General features: G+C 37.1%; 1 protein-coding gene across 30 annotated transcripts in view; it reads left to right on the top strand.

The window, feature by feature from the left end:
- tfap2d (transcription factor AP-2 delta (activating enhancer binding protein 2 delta)) overlaps positions 1 to 12,619 on the top strand; it is a 223,076-nt gene that overhangs the window by 169,884 nt on the left and 40,573 nt on the right. For 18 of the 30 annotated variants that reach the window (XM_087297578.1, XM_087297573.1, XM_087297579.1 and 15 more), the window contains one exon: positions 6,712 to 6,868. The exons of 8 other annotated variants lie outside the window; for them this stretch is intronic. The gene's annotated coding sequence lies outside the window, so the exon portion shown is untranslated. Of the gene's footprint in view, positions 1 to 6,711; positions 6,869 to 9,865; positions 10,037 to 12,619 lie in introns of all 30 variants that reach the window. 4 more of the 30 variants (XM_087297555.1, XM_087297557.1, XM_087297552.1 and 1 more) reach the window with 1 other exon arrangement.

Below are 12,619 nucleotides of genomic sequence, written 5' to 3'. Positions count from 1 at the left end.
GTCTCATTTCATCTTGTATCTCCTTTTCATGCAGCTTCTCTTATCAACACAATCTCACGGCAATTCGTAACTTTTTCATTTAATAGCTAATTCGTACGAATTAGTACGATCTAATTCGTACATTTTAGGCAAGTTTACTTTGATCTCATCTTAAGCTCTTCACATTTTCTTTTCATTCTCATTTCATTTTATCATTTTTCTTGTCTCTTCTCTTTTCCTCTTCTGTTTTTCCTTCTTTTCTATTTTTCCTGTTTACACTCTTATTTTTTTTCACCGTTCATCAAGGCGGCATTTGCTAAATGTAATAAATTATTACGTATTTAATAAAATATTAAATAACTGCTTTCATATTGTATGTAGTTTCAAATAAAATTATTACTCCAGTCATTGTTTCTTTTATTACTATTACCATAAATAATATTAATTATAATAATAATTAGCATTACAATAACAATAACAGAGGTGAGCTGCCTAAATAAGATATATATATATATATATATATATATATATATATATATATACAGATGAAGTCAGAATTATTAGCCCCCCTGAATTATTTGACTGCTTGTTTTTTCCCCCAATTTCTGTTTAACAGAAAGAAGATTTTTTTTCAGCACATTTCTAAACATAATAGTTTTAATAACTCATTTCTAATTACTGATTTATTTTGTCTTTGTCATGATGAAAGTAAATAATATTTGACTAGATATTTTTCAAGACACTTCTATACAGCTTAAAGTGACATTTAAAGGCTTAACTAGGTTATTTAGGTTTACTAGGCAGGTTAGGGTAATTAGGCAAGTTATTGTATAACAGTGGTTTGTTCTGTAGACTATCAAAAAAAGAAATAGCTTAAAGGGGCTAATAATTTTGACCCTAAAATGGTGTTAAAAAAATAAAATTGTTTTTATTCTAGCTGAAACAAAACAAATAAAACTTTCTCCAGGAGAAAAAATATTATCAGACATACTGTTAAAATTTCCTTGCTGTTAAACATCATTTGGGAAATATTTAAAAAAAGAAGAAAAAAAAGTATATATATATATATATATATATATATATATATATATATATATATATATATATATATATATATATATATATATATGTATGTATGTATGTATGTATATATATATATATATATATATATATATATATATATATATATATATGTATATGTATATATATGTGTGTGTGTGTGTGTGTGTGTGTGTGTGTGTGTGTGTGTGTGTGTGTGTGTGTGTGTGTGTGTGTTCTCATTTAGTCAGCTCATCTCTGTTATTGCTTTTATTATTATTATATTTTTGCTCATTTTGCCTTTTATTTTAATCTTTGTAATTTGAAATTTTCCATTTTATTATTATTAGTATTTCATATATGTATTTTATCCTCATTTAGTCAGCTCACTCTATTATTGTAATTATTATATATGTTTTGCTTGTTCTAAATTGATCTTTCTTGTCTTCTTTGTTTGCTCATTTCATCTCTTATTGTAATCTTTTTGTTTTTACCTTTTCCACTGTAATATTATTTCATGCAGTATATGCATTTTATTTAGCCAGCTCACCTCTATTATTATTATTATTATTTTATTTAATTTAATTTTTTTGCTTTTTTAATTGAATCTTTTTATTCTCTTTTTTTCATTTTGCCTCTTATTTTAATGACTTTAATGACACATTATTATTTCACACAGTAAATGCATTTTATTCTCATTTAGTCAGCTCACAATAATTAGAATTATAATAATAATAATAATAATAATAATAATTATTATTATTATTATTAGGTATTTATTTATGGCTTATTTTAAATTATCCTAAATTCTAAATCTTTTTGCTCATTTTGGCTCTTATTTTAATCTTTTGTTATATTTACGTTTTCCACTTTATTATTATTTGATATATGTATTTTATTCTCATTTAGTTAGCTCACCGCTATTATTATTATTATTATTATTATTATTTGCTTATTTTAAATTAATCTTTTTGTTTGCTCATTTCGGCTCTTATTTTAATCTCTTTGTTATATTTAATTTTTTCCACTTTATTATTATTTGATATATGTATTTTATTCTCAGCTCACCTCTGTTAGTATTATTTTTTCATTTATTTTTTTGCTGCTTCTAAATGAATCTTTGTAATCTTGTTATGAGACAGAAGGTTAGTTAGATAAACAGGAGCTAGACTATTTAAGGCTTTATAGATGAGAAGCAATATTTCACAATCAGTACGAAACTTAACAGGCAGTCAGTGTAAGAAGGATAAAATTGGGGTGATATGATCATATTTTCTAGACCTGGTAAGACTCTGGCAACTGCATTTTGCATTAACTGCAGTTTATTAATAGAGGATGCTGGGCAGCCAGCAAACAGAGCATTACAGTAATCCAGCCTTGAAGTCATAAAAGCATGAGCTAGCTTTTCTGCATCTGAGATAGATAGCATGCTTCATAGCTTAGCAATATTTAGTTCATCTTCTCACATCTCTTATGTTCTGTCATTTTCATTTCTCCACTCATCTCCTCTCCTTTCATCTGTTCTCCACTGTTTACTAATTTCTGCTAATTGATCTTCTTGTTTCATTGTGTCACATTAATCTATTAAAAAAGAGCACAATATTTGGACTGGGTTGTTGTAACCCAACATTGGGTCAAATATTAGCAAACTCAACCACTAAGATAAAAACATTCATTTTAATTGAATTTTAAAAATGAACCTAACGTTTGGTTTATCAGGAAGGCTATTCCAGAGTTTAGGAGCCATTAATGAGAAGGCTCAACCTCCTTTAGTAGACTTGGCTGTTCTGGTACTTGCAGAAACCCTGAGTTTTGAAATCTTAAAGAACTTGTTGGATTTTAGCGAGACAGAAGGTTGGTTAGATAAACAGGAGCTAGACTATTTAAAGCTGGTAAGAAACAATTTTTTTATAATCGATACAGAACTTAACAGGCAGTCAGTGTAAGGAGGATTACATTGGGGTGATATGATCATATTTTCTAGACCTGGTTAGAACTCTGGCTGCTGCGTTTTGTACTAGCTGAAATTTGTTAATAGAGGATGCTGGGCAACCAGCAAACAGAGCATTACAGTAATCCAGCCTAGAAGTCATAAAAGCAAGAACTAGCTTTTCTGCATCTGAGATAGATAGCATGCTTCATAACTTAGCAATATTTAAGTCTTCTTCGGCCATTCTTCTTATCTTCTTCTCATCTTCATTTCTCCACTCATCTTCTCTTCTTTTCTTTCATCTTTTCTCCGCTGTTTACTAATTTCTGCTAATTGTTTATCTAGTTTCATTGTGTCGCATTAATCTATTAAATAAGAGCACAATATTTGGACTGGGTTGTAGTAACCCAACATTGGGTCAAATATTGGCGAACCCAACCACTAAGATATAAAGTGTGATTTAAATTGAATTTTTAAAATGAACCCAACGTTTGGTTTGTCAGGAAGGCTATTCCAGAGTTTAGGAGCCATAAATAAGAAGGCTACAAGAACTATCAGAAGCCCTGAGTTTTGAGACCTCAATTTGCGGGTTGGATTGTAGCGAGACAGAAGGTTGGTTAAATAAACAGGAGCTAGATTATTTTTTAAGGTTTTATAGGTAAGAAGCAATATTTTAAAATCAATTTGGAACTTATCAGGCAGCCAGTGTAAGGAGGATAATTTGTTGTTAAAATAAGAGCACAATATTTGAAATGGGTTGTTGTAACCCAACATTGGGTCAAATATTGGAAAACCCAATCACTGGTTTAAAACGTATCATTTCATTGACTAAAAAAACAACAAAAACATTGGGTATGTCCCTGTTTAACCCAACGTTGAGTTACAACAACATAACTTTACACACTTAAAATGGCATCTGGTTGAGTCCATGATGAGATTTTTTTCGCTTCATTCATCTTCATAGTTTTATCAGCTCATCTTTTCTCTTCATACTTATTAATCTCTTAATTTACTGTCCGTTTTCACACGTTGTCTTCCCTCATCTCTTATGTTCTTCTCATCTTCATTTCTCTACTAATCTCCTTTTCATCTTTTCTCCACAATTTTCTCATGTCTTCAGCTAATTGATCTTCTTCTTTCATTGTGACTCTTTAATCTCTCAAATAAAAGCACAAAATTTGAATTATCCAGAAATATCAACATAAAAAATAAAATAAAAATCCTGTGTGCTCCAACAAAACACACAACAGGCCACATCACACATCCTTACACTCGCTCAATGCATAAAGAAACCCACACATTTCCAGCAAGCACAAGTGTGTCTTCTCTCTGTAGGCCACCTGCGATTCTGGCGCGCCGTATTAAAGCACACGTGAAATCTTTTTTGGTTTATTTAGATAAAGACATTCCCTGAAAGCGCACAGAACAGAATGCGTTTGATAAAGGCGAGCAACGAGAGCGACTCCTCCTCTTTAAATGATTGCATCACCTCGTCTTGCACCCGCTTCTCTTCAAATCTTCTTTTTTTTTTTCTCCTTCAAATCCGGAGAGAGAACTGAAGATTTCATTTCTTCCTCCATATGTAATCAACATCAAAACCGCTCAGCCTCACTCCCGACGACACTTTCGATCACCTCGCGCGGGTCTCACCTGTGTCGTCAATTAGACTGTCTCTCTGCACACAATGCATTATGGGAAGGAGTTCAGAGCTGTCAGGCATCATGAAGCGTTTTTCGTGCGAGCGCGCAGCAGGAGTAATGCGAGGCGTCTGCGGTGTCAACCGTTCTGTTTAATCTGATTTTTTTCCTCTCTAGTATGCCGCGTGTGTAGCTTTCCGGGCTGCTGTTTACCATGCAATAATACAACAAGTGTGTGTTTGAAGTGTGACTGCGCTGCGCTCTTGTTCGGGCAGGAGGGGACGGTACGTCATCCCTCATAAAGCTCATTTCAGGTTTAAGCTGCGTCTTGTTGAGTGAGGAAGAGGCATCCTGTGTGTATGTCTGTGAGTGTGTTTGACCTGGAGCAGGTTAGATTTACTGATTGATCTAGTAGTCTGTATGTTAAACTATGATTAATAAATGCTGTAAACTAATGCTGGGGTGTCTAAACTCAGTCCTGGAGGGCGGGTGTCCTGCATAGTTTAGCTGCAACTTCCTTCAACACACCTGCCTGTAAGTCTCTAGTACACCTAGAAAAAGCTTGATTAGCTGCGTCAGATGTGTTTAATTGGGGTTGGAACTAAAATCTGCAGGACACCGGCCCTCCAGGACTGAGTTTGGACACCTCTGACCTAATGAAACCTTATTGTAAAGCGTGACCCTGAATAGATTATGTCTGATAACTAATTTCTTTTTTGTTTGCTGTGATGGCTGTACATAATAATCCAGACCAAAGATATTACGGAAATACACTCGCCGGCCACTTTATTAGGTACACCTGCTCGACTGCTCATTAATGCAAACTTCCAATCAGCCAGTCACATGGCATCAATTCAATGCATTTAGGTATGTAGACATGGTCAAGACAATCTGCTGCTGTTCAAACCGAGTTGGTGCCAGACGGGCTGGCCTGAGTATTTCAGAAACTGGTGATCTACTGGTATTTTCATGCACAACCATTTCTAGGGTTTACAGAGAATGGTCAGAAAAGGAGAAGATATCCTGTGAGCGGCAGTTCTGTGGACACAAATGCCTTGTTGATGCCAGAGGTCAGAGGAGAATGGCCAGACTGGTTCCAGCTGATAGAAAGGCAACAGTAACTCAAATATCCACTCAATATCTACAACCGAGGTCTGCAGAAGAGCATCTTTGAACACACAATACATCAAACCTTGAGGCAGATGGGCTACAGCAGCAGAAAACCACACTGGGTGCCACTCCTGTCAGCTAAAAAAAAAGGAAACTGAGGCTACAATTCACAAAGGCTCACCAACATTGCACAATAGAAGATTGGAGAAACGTTGCCTGGTCTGATGAGTCTCGATTTCTGCTGCAACATTTGGATGGTAGGGTCAGAATTTGATGTCAACACCATGAAAGCATGGACCCATCCTGCCTTGCATCTACAGTTCAGGCTGGTGTTGGTGGTGTAATGGTGTGGGGGATATTTTCTTGGCACACTTTGGGCCCATTAGCACCAATTAAGCATTGTGTCAACACCTCAGCCTACCTGAGTATTGTTGCTGACCATGTCCATGCCTTTATGACCACAGTGTACCCATCTTCTGATGGCCACTTCCAGCAGGATAACGCGCCATGTCATAAAGCGTGAGTCATCTTGAACTGGTTTCTTGATCTTGACAATGAGATCACTACTCAAATGACCTCCACAGTCACCAGTTCTCAATCCAATAGAGCACCTTTTGGATGTAGTGAAATGGGAGATTCGCATCATGGATGTGCAGCCAACCAATGTTCAGCAACTGGGTGATGCTGTCATGTCAGTTTGGACCAAAATATCAGAGGAATATTTCCAGTACTTTGTTGAATCTATGCAAAGAAGGATTAAGGTAGTTCTGGAGGCAAAAGGGGGTCCAACCAAGTAATAGTAAGGTGTACCTAATAAAGTGGCCGATGTGTCAGTTATTTTCTTTTTGGCTTAGTTCCTTTATTTATCTGGGGTCGCCACAGCAGAATGAACCGCCAACTTATCCAGCACGTTTTTACGCAGCGGATGTCCTTCCAGCCGCTTCCCATCACTGGGGAAACATCCATTCACACACATACACTATGAACAAAAACGATTTTTTGTCTTTGTACTTGTAGGGGAAACAGGAGCACCCAGAGGAAACCCACGCGAATGCAGGGAGAACATGCAAACTCCACATAGAAATGCCATCTGACCCAACCGAGGCTCGAACCAGCGATCTGCTTGCTGTGAGGCGACAGCACTACCTACAACGCCACCGCGTCGCCCCTGCCAGTGAGTGTATATTATATAAATATACCAAATATAGAAAACTTCAGCTTTCTTCAGAATAATTTAGTGGTCAACAGAAGAAAGAAACTCATAAAGCTTTAAAACCACATGGATGTGTTTTAAAGATGACATTAAATGTTCCTTTTTGGGTGAACTGTCCCTTTAAGAGACCACATTGGGGCAAAATATGAATACAGAAGTAATATCATCTTCAAACACAAAAGGAGCATAAATATAACAATATAACATGCATACCTGTGTACAAATGTGTGGCTACATTTATCAAAAAAGACTATTTATAAACACGAGTTAAGATCAAGTCTTAAGTTTATGTCTTTAGTAAGAGAGTATTTAGTGTATAAATATAATAATCTTTCTGTTTTGCCCATCTGTCTGACACATTTGGGGAAATCATTGATCTTTTTGTCAGTTTCTGTACAACTCTTCCAAACAGCTTGTTGTTGTTGTTTGTAATGTCAGAGTAAAAAGAGAGCATTTCTTATAGTCTGTGTTAAGCAGAAGTGATGGATGTTTCTTCTCTATTATGATGTATATCTGAGTGAAACGGCTTCTTGTTTGAGAGCAAACTGGTGGGGTTTGGTTTTGTTCACGAGTAATTGATTTGGATGGTTATGGTTCGCTATTGGTGGATCTAATGATTGACAGGTTGATCCCACCCTCATTTCCCTAATTTGTATGGGTGTTTCCCTAAACCGGGTTGCAGCTGGAAGGGCATCTGCTGTGTAAAACATATAGGATAAGTTGACAGTTCATTCCACTGTGGCAACCCCTGATGAATAAAGGGACTAAGCTGAAGGAAAATTAATGAATAAATGTTCATTTTTACAGCAAAAAAAGATGTACAGGTATAAATAATTAATTAATAGTGAAAGATTCTCTGAAAAAAAAATATATATATATAAAATGACAAGTTTGATTTAATGGTGGCTTCAGGAAATTAATAAATGGAGTTTAGATTATCATTTTATGTCGACAGATCAGCACAGATTACACATAAATACATGAAGGCTGTAGCTTGATCATTGAGATCAAATATTTATAATAAACAGTGCTATAATCCTTATTAAGTTTGGTGAAATGAACTGTGTGAAGAAACGTAATATATTCATACTGTAAAGAACATACTTTACTAATGGTAGAGTTGTACATTTAAATTCAAATACAGTACCTACCTACCGAGTATTTCAGACGCAGCCTAAGTGTCTTTTTTCTTCAGTAGAACAGTAAAGATTTTTTGCTGAATCTGTGGTTCTTGATAATTCATAAAATGCAAGTCAATGGAAATTTCAAAGTTAAAAAACACATGCAGGCTTAACATAATTAATACATGAGTCTCCTGATAATACATTGATGTAAATAAGGGTCAGTTCATCCAAAAATTACAATTCTGGCATGTATTGCTCAACCTTGTGTTTTTACAATCCCTTGTAAACTTTGTTTATCTTCTGATCACAACTTAAGAAGTTTTAGATCAAATCTGAGCGCTTTCTCAGGACTAAAACCTTGTCAAAACACTCAGTGTGACTTCAGTGGTCCAACAACAATAACACTTTTTAGCTTTAATAACACTTTTGTGCACCAAAATAAAAATGTAAATACAAATTTGTTCACCTCTTCTCGCCTATGTTAGGTCATCATGATGCACGTTTACGACATGCAATGTGACGTATTGCCATTAGATTCAGTAGAGCAAGTTGTCATTGCCTGTAGTAAACGAGCAACTTAATCTGACACGAGAGACACAGGCGACAAAGTTGTATTTTTTTTCTATTTTTGGTGCACAAATGTGTTCTTGGAGCTTTGTATGATTACAGGTGAACCACTGAAGTCACATGGACTATTTTGGACTTTGAGTGTCTTGGGACAGGTGTTGTCACAATACTGTAATTTCGGTACACATTTGTGCACCAAAAAAAACAACAATTTAAAAACATACATTTCTGAGAATTAGGACGATTCTAAGGGCTCACGCCGTTTTGGGACCCCCAGGTAAAATATTAGGGGCCTACCAGAATCCCCTGCCAAATCCAACACCCCCCCCACCCCACCCCACGCATGTAGGTGAATATTTTAAAACAGATTTTTTATTTATTTTTTTTATTTTTTTTGTGGGTGAACTAATTCTTCAAAACTATGCAAGTTCAGTACGGTACACATTTATTTCCTTTTTCCCCTGACAGAAGTACCAAAATAGTGAAATTGTACCATACTACTTATTTGGGATCCTTTCATATGGGTAAAAAGCACAAGAGTAAGGAACCAAAGGGTGGAGCTGAACTCCCTGCTGAGTGCTGATAGGTTTAGAGAGAATCCTAAACATCACAGGAAGCTGTATTTTATAAATCCAATGATGGCTAACAGCAATAAACCATGGTTGACCTGAGCTCAAGCTAAGCTTGTTGACTTCTTTTGACAAACAGCCACAAGCCATGAAGCAAGACCAGGATCTTCTGTGTCCACCATTGTTGTTCAAGGCAGTATTTCACAACTCTGTTTCTAAAGGCACACCAACAGTACACATTTCCATCCTCTCCCTAATTAAACACTCCCGAATCAACTCATCAGAACATTAGAGACTCCAAAACCTGAAATGAATAAATCCAAAATATATTGACGTCCAAAATATGTACTGTTGACGTGTCTCCAGGAACAGAGTTGGGAAAGACTGGTTTAAGGGATCGTTCATGTCATGTCTATTGCTGTGTTGACACCAGACGTGGCACATGCAAATTGCACTTAAATAGATGCTTCATTTGTGCATCAAATTCACTTCACAATTGATGCAGATTTGCATCATGGGCAGGGCTTCTGTCTGCTCGGTGACTTTAGCTTTGTTGCTAAATAGCTAACATGGTTTTTATTGAGAGAGCAGCTGTTCTTTATGTGCTTTAGGAAGGCTGAAAAACTGCGTAGATTCTTTCGTCTGAGTGTCTAATTCCTAGATCTTTTTAGAGGTGCACCCAGCTCTGTGAGTTTCAGCTCCTTCAGAAACCGTACCTGGATGATGGAGGCTTTCAGAGGTGTTTCTGAATGAGTCGAGCCTAGTTTGATGAGCTGTTGTCCGGTGTCGGCAAGAGGATTTCCCATCGGGACACCAACAACAGGCACAACGTCCTAATCACACCCCATACAAGAGCAAGCTCCTGATTGGTAAATGTGGCGCGAATGTCCGCTGAGGTTCACGTTTTTGGATTCGAGTGATTCAACTTCATTTGTGCGAATCACGTCATTTGCGTCGCTTTATTCGTGTCAATCGTGTCGCAGGATGTCTATTAACATCTTTGCATTGACTTAATATGTAAATCACCCATCCATGACAATTCATCTGCATAGGTTGTGAATGAAGCATTAGGGTTTGAGAATTCATTCATTCATTCATTCATTTTCTTGTCAGCTTAGTCCCTTTATTAGTCCGGGGTTGCCACAGCGGAATGAACCGTCAACTTATCCAGCACGTTTTTACACGGCAGATGCCCTTCCAACCGCATTCCATCTCTGGGGAACATCCACAAACACTCATTCACGCACACTCATACACTTCGGACAATTTAGCCTACCCAATTCACCTGTACCGCATGTTTTTGGACTTTGATACATCATATAGCTCAGCATTTCTGAACAAAGCCACAATGAGTGCCTCCTCCACCATGATATATCGGTAAATAAAACGGTTGTCATGACAACTTTAGCTATAAACAGAAGCTTGAAATAGTTGCCCCGCCTCCGAACTCTTCTAATTGGTCCACTGCTTTTAGACCTGACAGTGAAAAGCTGCACTGTGTGTGAAAGTTGAAGATCAACTTGACATGGGATCTAAAAACGTGTGCTGTACTGCAAAAGATGTGAGACACGAGTGTAAGTCACACACATCCATCAAGTGTGTTTACATTAAAAAACAATAGAAAAGTAGCGCATTAAAATGGAAGAACGCATTAATGTGTAAATTTTGGCCAAGTAAAGGTACTGTTGGCAGTGGAAAGGCATGCCTGATTAGGGTGACCTGTAATGTAATGTAATCTGTATTCATATAGTGCATTTATTGTGTATGGTCATACACCCAAAGTTTCACAATCATGAGGGGGGTCTCTCCACACCACCACAAGTGTGTAGCATCCACTTGGATGATACAACGGCAGCCACAGGACAATGGCACCAGTGCGCTCACCACACACACCAGCTATTGGTGGAGACAGGGTTAGAGCCAATTCAGCGAGTCTGTGGATCAGGGAAGATGGAGGGAATTTGACTAAGACACCAAGATGTGCCATGGGATTTTAAATGACCACAGAGAGTCAGAGTCTCAGTTTAATGTCTCATTCGAAAGACTGCACCCACTGACAGTATATTGTCCCCTTCACTGTACTGGGGCATTAGGACTCACTCTGACCAAAGTTTGAGCGCCCCCTGCTGGCCTCTCTAACACCACTTCCAACAGCAACCTAGTTTTCCCATGTGGTCTCCCAGTCCCTTCCAGGTGCTGGCCAGGCTCAACCCTGCTTAGCTTCTTTGAGTAACCAGTCTTGGGCTGCAGGGTGATATGTCTGTAGCTGACTGTACTGAATCGTACTGTACTTTACTGTACTGAACCTTACCCCTCAGTAGAAACAAGACATTATAAATCACCAAGGATCACAGTTTTAGTTTATAATATCTGCTACTGAAGTAAAAGTCACCTACATCTTAGATTGCCTGAGGGTGAACAAATCTTGCATTTTGTGGTGAACTATCTCTTTAAATAGACATTCTCATAATGTTATACAAACAATCTCAAATATTATTATATAGCTGGACTTTTGTTGCATGTGCGCCAGTGTTTCTGACACATGATCCTTTTGGAGTGGTGGATTTGCTGTTAAAGAGACATTTCTTATTGTCGATGTTAAAACGGCACACAGTATTTCCACATAAACCGATGTAATTTTTACAGGATACTTTGATTACCAGATAGTCTGTCATTTAGTCTCACTTTTGATGAATTTAATGGGATAGTGACCCAAATATTCTGCCATCATTCACTCGCTCTTCATTTGTTCCAAACCAGTTTTTTTGTTGGTAATGTTGGACACAAAAGAAGAAGATACACTACCTGACAAAAGTCTTGTCGCCAATCTAAAGTTTTGGGAACAACTAATAATAAGTTGACTTCTAGTTGATCATTTGTTATCAGAAGTGACTTATATAAAAGGCAAAGGCCTCTAGATTACACTTATTTTACGAACATAAAATATGGTCATGCCTTGATTTTTAATGATTTAATTAGGACAGTAATGTCTGACTTTGCTTAGACAAAAGTCTCGTCATTTAACAGAAATAATGTTTAGTATAGAATATAACGACATTCTGCAGTGGAAACAGAATGAATATTGTGTCTGACTCCATCATGAGCTTGGAGGACTGCATCCATACATCTCTGCTATGACTCAAATCACTGATTAATAAAGTCATCTGGAATGGCAAAGAAAGCGTTCTTGCAGGACTCCCAGAGTTCATCAAGAGTCTTTGGATTCATCTTCAATGCCTCCTCCATCTTACCCCAGACATACTCAATAATGTTCATATCTGGTGACTTGGCTGGCCAATCCAGGAGCATCTTGACCTTCTTTGCTTTCAGGAGCTTTGATGTGGAGGCTGAAGTATGAGGAGGAGCGCTATCCTGCTGGAGAATTTGCCCTCTCCTGTGGTTTGTAATGTAATTGGCAGCACAAATGTCTTGATACCTCAGGCTGTTGATGT

This window comes from Danio rerio, chromosome 20 (assembly GCF_052040795.2).
Source record: "Danio rerio strain M-AB ecotype USA chromosome 20, GRCz13ab, whole genome shotgun sequence".
Taxonomy (NCBI): Eukaryota; Metazoa; Chordata; class Actinopteri; order Cypriniformes; family Danionidae; genus Danio; species Danio rerio.
Note: the sequence above shows the minus strand (reverse complement) of the source record. Positions and strands in the feature narration are given on the sequence as shown.